We start from the raw sequence: 13,157 nt of genomic DNA on the forward strand, positions 1-13,157 counted from the left end.
TTATCAGATCCATATATCTTAGAAATAATAAAATAAAACTATCCATTACCAAGAGCAATAATTTAGGACCCGTCCAAAGTTCCCTGTAGATAATGCATCTGGTTTAAAATCACCTTAAGAAATAGCTGGTGGCTGCTTAAATCCTGTCAGACCACTCTAATTTTCTTTTATGACGATGTCAGACTTGCTATATTGGAGGAAAGTGATCTACATAATATACATGCTCGATGCCTACACGTATTACATAATCAGCAAGTTTAATGTGAAAAAATAATATCGCGAGTGGGTGCAGAATCAGCAGAAGGGAATTACAGTGTATCTACCACCAAGGGAAACTAAGAATAGAGAATTTATCATGTCCTAGGGCTCGAGCAGCCTCTGTTCCAATGGGGGAAGGAGAGTCCATGCAGCGACATGTCCTGGAGGGTCCACTGAATATTCAAATATCTGGACCCCAGTCCTTGACCCACGGAGTTGAATGTAAGTGACTCTCATTCACACTTTATCTTGGGAATTATTGCTACGGGCTGTATATCCCAAATGAGGACAATCCAAGAAATGGGGAACTTTCAGCATGCGCTGAGTTAAAACAGAACATATTTTACTTTGTGGTAGAGAGGAAGGCATGAGAGACACCAAGGTCCTCTGAAGTACGAGGGAGGCACCTCCTCCTCTTCCTCGTGCCCCTTAGACACCTCCTTCCCTCAGGTGTGCCAGGGCTCCAAGTTACCGTGAAGACTGGAAGTTTCAGATATGATTGCGAGGCTGTGGAAAGGGATGGAAAAAGCCTTGGTCTGAGAGACGTGAAAACGCATGGAAGATCCCATTATTTTGTGTGGCATTGGATAAATTATCGATTTCTTGGGGACTTCAGTTGCGTCGCTGGCAATATGGAGATGATTATTTTGGTTCTTTATATATCATAGAGTTGTTCTGAGAACGAGGGAGACATAGGGTGTAAAAAGTTAGCCCCAAGGTGTGGGGTACAGGGTCATGTCAAGTTTCCCGCGACTGAGCTCTGGGACTGTCACTTGCTCTGAAATGTTTCTTGTTTTTGTTGTTGCGGTTTGTTTGCTTGTTCGTTTGTTTTTGTGCTAAGTAGGCGCCACACCCAGCATGGAGCCCAATGCAGGGCTTGAACTCACGACCCTGAGATCAAGACCTGGGCTGAGATCAAGAGTTGGACACTCAACCGACTGAGCCACCCAGGCGCCCCAAAATGGGTTTTATAGGGTAACTCTATTTTGTGGTCAAGGATCTAAGTCTGAGTGAGAGGCATCTGAACCGGGGGGTAGAGGGAGACACAATGAGTGATGGTAGTTTTATAAACACACACACGTAATTAGAGCTAACACATTTTGATCTCTTATCACAGGAAGCACTTTACATAAATAATCCTATTTGTTCCCTAAAACACGTTTAATCGGACATGTACATACAACTCTAACCACCATTTTCTGATGAAGAAATGGAACCATCGACTGTGTGACTTGCCCAAAGTCACATGGCTTGCAAATGGGAGTCTGGTTTGGCCCCAGAGCTTCAACCATCCGAAGTCGCAGGGGAGTGGTCAGCTTAGCCAATGGGCTTAGATTAACCCAATAGCTGCTCTTGTAGCCAATGTCTTGAGCTGTGAGATCAGATAGCCTTAAAGGTCAGGAAAGAGGAGAAGCGAGCCATAGAAATACTTCTCTTGCTTTCTGGAATACCTCAGAAACCACAGTAGAGAGAATTTCCTTCTCATTGAGGGTTTGTAAGAACTATATCGGACAACGATGATAATTTCAGAACTGCCTCTCTAGGTTTTAAAAGGTTTTGTTGGTTAGAGTTATAAATATAATCTGTTCCAAAGGTGAGGAGAGAGATGTGATAGATCATGTCCTTGGGTCCTTCCGAGTCACTGAAGTTCTTTTCGTTTAGCTCAGTGGAGAATATTCAATTTTGGGGAGGGTGTAGCTAATAAAGTAGTAAAAGTTTATACTCTGCATTAAACTCTAGGGATGGTCTCTCTCTCTCTCTCTCTCTCTCTCTCTCTTTTCTTTTATGGGTGGTCTATAGGAGCCAGGAAAACATCAGAATCATCAGAATGGAGCACACACGTTGCAAAAAGCATTTTCCTTTTCCAATGGGTTTAAATCATATACAAACAAAATCTGGACCCTTTCATGTAGATGGGGCTGAAGGGTCTGATATCAGTCTACAAAATAGCACTTTGCCAAAAGGATCCAGATTCTTTCAGATCCAATACAAATTCTCCCAAAACATCTGGATCCGTTTCTAGATGAAAAACTTGCGGGCTAATGAAATTGCCAGATGTGACTACTTGACAAAATATTGAGACGCTTTTGTTCGCAAGTCCCTACTTTAGGGGTGGACATGATAGGAACTGAATTATCATTCTGATCTTATCCTTCTAAACAAATTAACATTTTCAAGCTTTGCAGGCAGATGACACTATTCGAACAATTTACACCCAAGAGGGGTTCTCTGCCTCATGGATAGGGGAGATAAAACCCTGACTTCAAAGCACCTTTTTTGCCTTCAGGATCAATTACCTCCTGTTATTCTACAGAAATTATTATGCCATTTCCAACCCACTCTGAGCCCCAATGCACCTCTTGATCATTACTGTGTGAATCAAAAGAAAAATCTACTTGCGATATCTCAATTCAGAGCTGTCGAGTTTTAATCTTGCTTCTATACCTTAGTTTCGACAGTGATCATTATGAAACAATCCCTTTCTGCTAAGCGGAGGCAAATATTTCCTTCCTGAAGGGTGAATCACTCAGAAAATAATGAATCCTACCCTGGTGCCCTTGTTCAATGATACAAGTCCTTCCTTAATGGGGATATCTGACCCCCATAACCCCTCTTCCCGTTCTGAAAGTACAACCTCAAACCCAAATAAATAACTTCTCCCATCAAAGAGTTCGGAAACAAAATGCTTTGGGGGAAACAATGGACACAGTGCCTTCAGACCGACTGTCCCAAATAAATTCAACACGGTCCCTTTAAAGCCGAGCAAGATGTGAAGACGGTGATGCAGATTGGCAGCACTGGACTCTAAAAGCAGGTTCCTTAAAAGATCTAAAACTGTCTTGAATGGACATAGAGAAGGCTGAACAACAGATGCTCTTTCAAGGAACCAGGAAAATTCTCGATTTTCAGGTCCAGTAAGAAAAAAGAAAGGGTGTAGCAGATAATGATAGACGATGACCCTGTCTGCCCTAAGAGAGGTTTGTCTGTCCTGGAAACCAGAGCGGACCACTTTCCTGGGGTGGGAGGCGTGTCCCTTCTTGGTCACAAAAGGCGGGAGGTTTGCCATGGCTTTGACGCAAATATGCCCAGTCGGTTAGATGAGCTCCTGCAGTTTCAGGGATAGGAGTCGCTCTTTGGATGAAGTTGGTATCAGTACATTAAGCGACACTGGAATGAAACCAGGAAGGGCCTGTTATTCAGGAAAGAGAAGCTGGAAGGCTGTGTCCCAGCCGAAGCTGGGCCGTCTTGACCTAAGGGCCCAGATGATTTGTGGTTTGCCGTGCAACAGAGCTCTACAAAGGTTGAGTCTCTTGTAATGCAGAAAACCCCTGCCAGAGAGTCAGGAAACCTGTGTTCTGCACCCTTGGATGCGGGTTTCCCCCTGAAAATTCTTATATTTGGAGTTGGGGGGTCTTAAATTCATTTCTCTTACTCTTTATTCCATGCATTTTCTTTGAGCTTTTTTGACAGGTGGTGTTTCTTTTCCCTTTCCTTTACCTTTCCATCTCTCATGTGCTTTCCTCTTTTGTTGTGTTGTAGCTTCTTGTGCTGGTTTGGGTTGGAGGTTGATTAGAAGTGTATCTTTCAGATGAAATCTCTAGTGGCAGTGCTCCTTGCTACGTTGCATCATGCAGTTTCCTGGCATGTAAAAAGCAGGGCAGTATGTGAATTTTCCTGTACTTGGGATACTTTAAACCTCTCCAGGATAGATCTCCCAGAAAGAAAAAAATACATGTCGATAGGATTAATCACTTAGCCTAATACCTAGTTGATTCTACTCAATCATTAATTTTAGCTTAAATTGGAGGACCGAATATTTCTTCAGTCCCCAGTCTGGCATTCGCGTAAGAAGGTACCCTCTTCCATTGATCTACAGTACTTGGAGATCTTCCGACAAAAGTAATTCGAGACTAAATACACTACATTTTCCTCCCTTATCTCAGATCAAAGCAGCATATGCTTCCATTGTTTTTTTCTCTCTTTTCGCATGGACGCTTCTTACAGACTTCAAAAATTGAAGTTTGGTCTTTTCATATTCTTAAAATGTTAAATGCCCCTTGGAGGACTTCATCTAAAGAACAAATCGTCTTTCTTTAGAAACGTGGACGATCATTTTCTATTCAGACAGCCGTCTCCAAAGACTTTGCTGTTACATACCTTGTAAGTTGAAGAAATAACATTTCTGTGAAAATAAATGACCAAAGCCACTTCAGAAAGCAGCAAACTTCAAACAACTTGGTAATTTGTAGACCCCTCTGACATCCCAAGTGCATAATGGATTTGCAGAGACATCGAAGATTAAGTAAATTGACCATGATGTCACAACTCTATTTTAACATTTTTCCCTTAACATCTTTATTTTTGGGGAAAATATATTTGCTGATAAATATTCCCTAAGAAGCCTCTGAGGTTTTCATCTCTGTCCCAGGTAACCCATCTGTCCAAAAGATGCACTTGATAAAATCTACAGGCTGAAGGCCAAACTTAGCCCCTGTGGGTCATCGAGTGCTATGAAAAAACAACTTCAGATAATCTGGGAGTTTCTTTGGAATAACATCCGGAAAGGGTATTTTCTGCTTGTGTTATAGGCATTGGAACAAAAAAAAAATCTGTGTCATATCCAAAAGTGAACCATTTGAGGTTTCTGTTCCGGTGATGGGGCTGTTTTATTGAGTACCATCACCCACACTGGATTTATGGGCACTGGCAGAGTGCCGGGGACCGTAAATTCTGAGGTCTGCTTATTAGAACCCGAGAGCATTTGACAATGCACATAATTAATGATCATTTGCTAAAAGTATTTTGGGGAATTTTATTCAAACAAAGTAAAAAAGAAACACATTAAATATTAGTCCTGTTATGTATTATGGGACATTATATCCATTTGTGTGCCCATAAATCATTTAGCTATGAATACTTGAGAAGAGCAAGAAAGCGATACCCTATGTACACTCTGAGATAATATTGTCTTAGTATTTGATTACAGGCACGGTGTCCTTAATGGACAGATTCATGCTCCATATCCAGTGTCCGGCTGGAGCAAAGACACTAAGAAATGGCAACGGGAGGCCATGAGGCCAGGATCAACCAGAGTTCAGGAGTGTGAAGTTAGGGATGAAATAAGACTTTTGCTGGCCTTGTCAGAAGATTCTCTGTGTGTTTTACTGCATTGTTTCTTGTGATTGTCTTGTGATTGTCTTGTGTGTTTCTTGGATTCTTCTTTGTTGTCCCAGTGTGGGTATTGATGTTTGCGTGCATGGGTGTCTGCATATACTCTTTTATTTTGGGGGGGAGGTGGGGTGGGGAAGGTATTAAAAATATTTCGTCTGGCTTAACCATCTTTTTTTATTGGGTTCAAGAAAAGAGGAGGTCAGTGGCTGCTTCTGCGAGGACTGGAGGAATAAACCTGACAGTAGAAACCAATAGAAGATTTATTCTTTTTAAACAGCTACAAAAAGTCATTGCAATTTGAGTTAAACCAGAGCCACATCTTTGTCTTCATACACAGGGCAAAGTAGAAAATCAAAAAAAAAAAAAAAAAAAAAAAAAGGAAGGAGGAGGAGGACGAGGAGGAGGAGGGGGAGGGCGGGGGAGGGAGAGAAGGAGGAGGAGGAGGAAACAGAATGAAGTATGCCCAGGAAATGGAAATACCCAGTGCAGGCTTTGTGACGAGATGAGTGGAATCCAAAGATCGCTTCATGCGCTGACTGCCACGGACATGTCATGTGATTTGGGACAAACCACTTAAACTTTCTGGCCTCCGTGTACAATTCTAAAAAATGAAGGAAAATCATTACACTCACTAAGGCTTCCTAAGGCTTCCTAATTGCAAATATTTATAATTCCAAATTGACATTTTCAGGAAACACACAATCACGCATACACACAAAATGTGGACTTTTTTTTGTCCCCATGATCCATATAATTTTTTTTTTTCGGTCCTAGTTCAGTAGACACAGGCATGCTATGTCTAGCTGCCACTATATGTCATTTCTAGGTGCTAAGTCGAAGCATTTATTGCTTGCCTGGGAAGGAAAAAGGGTCTAAAAGAAAATTATTTAAGGTCATGCAAGCAAACTGTGGGAAAGCTTTAAAAATACATTTAAAAAATTGAATTGAATGCAAATCTTTAAAGTTTGGCTGAAGTAGGCAAAGGACTTCAAATATTTGTGGAGACAAGTTGGAGCATATGACCTTGATAAACACATTGACTTCTTTGAGGACTGTTGTTGATATTTCTTGTTAGTTTCTGGGTGCCGACAGTGAGCAATTTGGAAGTCAGGACCGCCAACCCAAATGTTAATTGTATCTACCACAGTTCCTTAATTTATGGTGATTTAGATACAATAGTCACGATGAAAGCTATGAGAATTAAGCTGTACCATTTTAAAAATTTAAATGTAGTAACAAGAAGTAGGTCACCTTGTACAGTTTCATATGTTACTTGAAGAGAATCTATCTACCTACCTATCTACCTATCTATTTCAATTTATCTCTCTCTCTCTTTCTCTCTATCATCTATCTACCTATTATCTATCATCTATCTATCTATCTATCATCTATCTATCTATCTATCATCATCTATGTATCATCTATCTATCTATCTATCTATCTATCTACCTATCTATCTATTATCTGCCAAGGTTCTTCCCTAGATCTTCAGCCTCTCCCAGTGGTGTTAGTTAAGGAGTGAGTTAAGGGGTTGACCAACTAGAGTATTTTTTTCATTCTTGTTTCTGAAATTTAGGCCATCTTTGGTTTAGAAAAATTCCAAACCACTTTTCATGGCTGCCCAGAATCCACGTTAAATACAACGTGAAAGAAGATGAAAAAGGTATTTCAAACCAACACATACCCATGATTATGAGACCCTGAATCCACTTTACCTTCTAAATTAAAACTTTCACTATTGAACTTAGATGAAAAAATTCACTTCCCTAGAAAATGGCACCTCTGAACAGAATATTCTCACAACATGTCTTTTTCACGTTCAGCCAAGCTGAAGAAAAAAGAAATGGGCCAATCACACATTGCGCTTTGAGTTACAAAGGATGCTTTGGGGGTGGAGGTGGAGCAGATGGCACTTACTTGCATCGGAAGTTGGCAGATGAACCAACAGCTGAGCCTTTTCTTCTCCAGAGAAGCATTGAAGTCTTATTCGCAATTGTACCTGCATGCAAGCCAAGGATTGGTTGCAGGGGGTGGGAAGGCACAGTGCGTTTTAATAATGCAGCCCAAGCCATTTGGGGCAGTTAGAGATTTGTAACAGAGAAAGCTGGAAAATTTCTCTGTTGGCATGGTTGGAAAAAAGCCACTTGCCAATTTTTTTAAGTCAATTTCCAACTCTTAGCCACCAAAGACACACTAAGAGGAAGAAACTTGATATACTGGCTAGAACAGGGGAAAATGTTAACATCAGTCAAATCTGGCTGGTGGGTATATATGGATGTTTGTTATTTTGATCTCTATGTCTTTCTGAATGTCTGAGAATTTTCAAAATTAAATAAAATGTGTATGTGTTTGGAATTAGGCCTTGTGTTTCAAATCCCCACCACCTTATTTTCTAGCTCTTCTGAAGTTTGAGTAGTTATTTAACTTCTCAGCTCCTCAGCTCCTTCATTATCACTATATGGATAGAAATACCCACCATGTGGGTTGATCTGAGGATCCCAGATAATGTAGACGGTGCCTGACACGTGGTTGGTTTTTCTACTGGTAGTGGTTAGCATCCAATTTTAAACCAAAACTCAGCTGAGAGAAACAATCTCCAGGGAAAATTTCTTAGAACTTACGCACTGCATCTGTTCTTCCGGATTTTATATTGACTTCTGGATTAAGTCAGATCACTAAAGATCCGTTTGTCTGAACCGTATCGCTCTTATCGGGGGCCCACCAGGATATTTACCCTTCATTGTCTTTGGGAAAGATGTCATGGGCTTTCTGTGGAGAACACTGTTCAAACACTTCTACAAAACTTCCATACACACTCTGTAAGGGTGCTTTGTGGATGTGGTTCACTCCATGACTCAAGACCCTGCAATAGCTCCCATGAGAGACTTTCCTACCTGATGTTAACATTTCAAATAATAGTTTCTTCAGAGTAACTTCTTCTACTTCTTCTTTTTTTTTTTTTTTTTTTTCTTAAAATACGATGCATTGTTAAAATGATTGAGTTTACCTTTTGGGGCTGGTGCCTAGGAAATTGCAAGCCGAATCTGTAACCTACCCGGAGCAGGCATGTGGGTCCTTATGGTATGAAGCTTTGCATTTGCTTTATTCCAAACCCATTTTATTTCTGTACCCTTGTTTTTCTGACTTTTTTTTTTCACTCATTTTATTTTGATCTTTTTAAGTTTATTTATTTATTTTTTGAGAGAGATGGAGAGAACAAAAGTGAGCGGGGGAAGGGCAGGGAGCGAGAATCCCAAGCAGGCTCTGCACTGTCAGCGCAGTGCCCATCGTGGGGCTCCGTCCCACGAACTACAAGATCGTGATCTGAGCCGAGATCGAATTGGATGCCTAACTGACTGAGCCACCCAGGCACACCTTTTTTCACTTATTATAAATTGATGTCATATTGTTGTGTTTCGGGTGTTCTTATAACTCATCTTAAGTTCTTTGGCAGAACGGATAACCAGAGTGGCATATACATAAATTAACAAACACATACTATATCACAATCATTACTATAATAGTAGAAATACGAGGTGCAGCTAGAAAGAGAGAAGGACGAAGGCAGTAAATATTTCGGAAGATGATTGATATCACAGCAAGGCTGAATATTCTAAAATGGATACAAACAATTCATTTCGTATAATGGGTTCATCAACAAAAGTAGTTAATTCAAAAAATATTTCCGGAGACGTGATATGTGCCAGACACGGCTATTGCTATCGCGATAAGACCATGGTGATAATTTCAGAATACCTGGCATCGTACAGGAAATTGGTTTTAGAAATTGGACTTTGAGAGTAGGTATGACAGAGGGTCGTGGATATGGAGACTGAGAGAGAGGCGCTGTTGGACTGTTATGTTGTTTTGTAAGAGAAAGGGAATAATGACAACACAAATTGAAAGAAAAAGATGGAAGTTGTGTTGCTGCATGGCGGCGGCATAGTGCTGGGCTGGACTGAGTAACGAATGACTAAGCCATAGGCTGTGTCTGCAATGTGGCCAGAGTTGCTCGGCTAAAGATGATGGTCTCTGTGACGCAGTCTTGGGGAGGGATCTGGGAAGCTGGCTGAAGGCCAGAATCTTGGCTAAGAATGGATATCTGCCGATCCCAATGTTGAATCCCTTTTCATGGACACGTAGGACATGGCAGCCACTTTAGAGCAGAAGTGATGTGCAAGACCCAAGAGGTAGTGATATCCGGAGTTTACTACTTTTTTAGCACTTACATGGGAGCTGGAGAACTATTACAAAGGCCTTGATATAGCTTTTACCATGCAAACTCCAAGCTGAGTGGTTTATGGTGTTTCTTAGCCTAAAGTTGTTGTCTCAAACATCTTCTACATACTTCTGAGAAGATTTATTTTTATTCTAGATCTTGGTTGATCTCTGAAAGCTTTGCTGATGACCTGGGACAATTTAGGAGTACACTGGGTCTCAGGAAAAGATCACAGGAGAAGCTGGGAAAAATCCCCATGTTTTATAGAGAATGTTATTATTTACAAAACTCATTTACTCTTTTTTTTAAATGTAATTGGTTATCAAATTGGTTTCCATACAACACCCACTGCTCATCCCAATGAGTGCCCTCCTCAAAGCCCATTACCCACTTTCCCCTCCCTCCCACCTCCCATCAACCCTCAGTTTGTTCTCCGTATCCAAGAGTCTCTTAAAACTCATTTACTCTTATAAACAGTGTGGGCTTCTGTCCCAGCTCAAGGTATAAATATAGTCACCTCTCTTCGTTTTAAAATAATTACTTATTCAAATTAATCACATGAAATGTAGTATGTTCCTTATGGGATCTTCTACCTGAAAATTGTCCAAGAACACTAGGATATATTTAGTCAAAAGAGATCTGGCACTTTTTATGGTGCTCAAGATGGTAGGAAGCAGAGGAGGAGGAAGAGGAGAAAGAATAAGAGGAGGGGAAGAGGGGTTGACAATAGGATCAGGTCAACCACTATTATTGTTTGTTGCAATGTCAGAACTTCCCTTCAAGGCCAGTCATGCACATCCAAAGATAAGGCTTGCTTGCTGCTGCTGCTGCTGCTGCAAAACCCTTGCTCCCTTTGTCCTTTCCTAGACACAGTGGTGACCCTTTTTTGGTGCAGGTTGGGAGCTCCTTCACTCATACTTCCTTGCTTTACCGCTGTGCCCAAAGCCTACCATTATACTAGCTTGACATTCCCACGCTTCCCTGATGCTGACTCCTGAATGTTTCCTCAGCCCATCCCAACAGTGTCTCTGCGACATGGTATTACTGAGACATGCTCTTGGTTTTCCTCTCCCAAAGACCCTGGAATTTTTATGCAAATTGCTCTGTACCTCCACAGTGACCAGCTTTTCATATCACAGGTCTCAAGGAAGGGCAGTCTTCACTGAATCATGCAAGATTTTGTTACACCTTTTATCCCAGACAATGGGAATCTATTCACCCTGTGTTGATCCAACTTCAAGTCAGACATTTAAGAGATTTTTCCTTGAATACAGAAGGTTTGCTCCAAAGCGATTTGGTCTGTATCTCTAGACATAAGAGGGGCTTGCAGAATTTCCGGTATCTCTCTTGGTATCCGCATCTTGTACACATAACCCAGAGAGGCAGCTGGTGCCATTTATGTCCATCTCATGGATGTGGAAACTGAGATTCAGGAAGCTTATGTAAGTTGTTCAGAGTCACACACTGATAATTCGACGTCTCAATACAGTGGCATTAGCTAAGGGATAGAGGGCTCAGCAGTGCCGGAATTGTACAGCATATAAACCTTATGGAGTAATAGAGAATGCATGCTGCTTAGATACTTTTGTATTAATGGAATATGTAATGAATATTAATATGGATATGTTTTTACAGAAATATGTTTTGCAGTAGTAGAATACAAAAAAAAAAAAAAAACGAAGGGAGGATTTGTTTTGGAAACATTCTTTAAACAAGATCTTGCTCTTTCTAGTAAAAACAATGAGAAATTACGAGAAACCAGTGGAATTTTCTAGAGTCCTTTGAGTCAGCCTTTGCAGGTAGAAATATTAAGAGGAGAAGGATCTCAGAGGCTTTCTGGATAGTGAAACATTCAGTCTGTGTGACACGAACTATAGCAGAAACCCCTGCTACAAATATTAGTCTCCTTCCCAATCTCCTAATTATTGATGGGTTAATACTTAGCTTTTACAGCGGAATTTTAGTTTTTCTCTGGGAACCAACGAAACCAAAACCTTATGTAAGTGAGGGGGAATTCTGCAGACCATGCTTAAGTCACCTTTTGAGATTAGGTGATGGGAGGCAGGGCTTGGCCATACCAAAACAAGCCGAAGCTGCCTGCAAAGTCAACACACTGGGAGTGTGTTGGGAAGAGGGTAGGGAAGAGTGGAGAGAGAGGCGGAGATGTGGGAGGTCTTGGGGATGTACCAAAGTAGACTGTATATTCTTTTTTTTAGGTTTAAAGTAGTCACATCTGAAATATAAATGAGCAAGGTCTATATCCAAGTGAATCGATCTAACTGTTCAGGAAGTCAACAGAAGCAAGGACAGAAGTCCAGCTTAGAAGAGAATGGCCAGAGGTGTAATAAGAATCAGATGAATTGAAGTCTGAGTAAGAACTCAGCAGGTACTTAGCACATTGTTCTTATCAGCTGCTTGGTGATTCTCTTGGAACTAAGACCATGGTCTTAACAGGACAAAATGATGGTCGTAGTCTGACTATGACTCAGGTTGAATTCTTTTGCTCTGTCCTTTTTATCCTCCCAGAGGCCAGAGAACCCTCATCAACTCTCCAATCATGAGAACTGCCAAAAAGTTAAGAATAAATTAGAAAAGTATACTGATGCAACATCAAAGAGCATTCAACCTTTAACTGTCCTCAGAAAAATTTCTAGCAGTTGCTGAGCCAAATGGTGCACTACACTGTGGAGGAAAGTTTATTCAATTGAAATATATTTATTGAGCGTCTAGTATGTGCCAGGCACTGTGCTCAACATTTTGCACACTAAGGAACAAAACAGACAAAATCCTACTAATTAGAGCTTATAATCTAGAGGAAAATTTCACACATGAAATGAATAAAGCTATTAGGTTGTAATAAATGTTATGAAAGAAAAGACCAGGCTGTTCTGAGAGAATAATCAGGACATAAGTTTGTTTGAAGTGATCTTACAAGGAGTATTTTTACAAGTGAAGCTTGAACCTGACAGGGAGGGAGAAAGAGGAGTTACCCAGGTCAAGAAAGGATAGTCCAACCAGAGAAAACAGACCAGGGAAAGATCCTGGGACAGGAAAATACATGGTGTGTCTGAGAAGCTCAAAGGAGTCCTCTTTGGCTGGAGGTCAGGAAAATGGCATGAGATAAAGTTCTAGAAATCCCTGGAGCAAGGTCATGTGGGGCTTGTATGTCCACTTGGAATGGTTTTAAGAAGGGGAATGAAGTGATTTTACTTGCATTTTACAAAGATCACTGTTGAATGGAGAAAAAAAAGAACAGAAGCCATTAGACCAATTGTGAAACTATTATGATGCCAGAGATGACGGCAGCTTGCACTACTCTGAGTGCCGTAGAGATGGAAAGAATTGACTTGACTTGAGATACATCTTTCAGTTAGAATCTACATGATCCACTCAGATGGCTGAATTTAGAGGACAAGGAGAAAAGGAAGAGAGAATGAAGGAGACAGGAATACCAGTCAGAGACATAGGAGGAAAGTCAAGAGATGGGTGTAGTAGATACTGTAAGAAA

This window comes from Panthera pardus, unplaced genomic scaffold (genome assembly GCF_024362965.1).
Source record: "Panthera pardus isolate Hobbes unplaced genomic scaffold, ASM2436296v1 HiC_scaffold_10, whole genome shotgun sequence".
Lineage (NCBI taxonomy): Eukaryota > Metazoa > Chordata > Mammalia > Carnivora > Felidae > Panthera > Panthera pardus.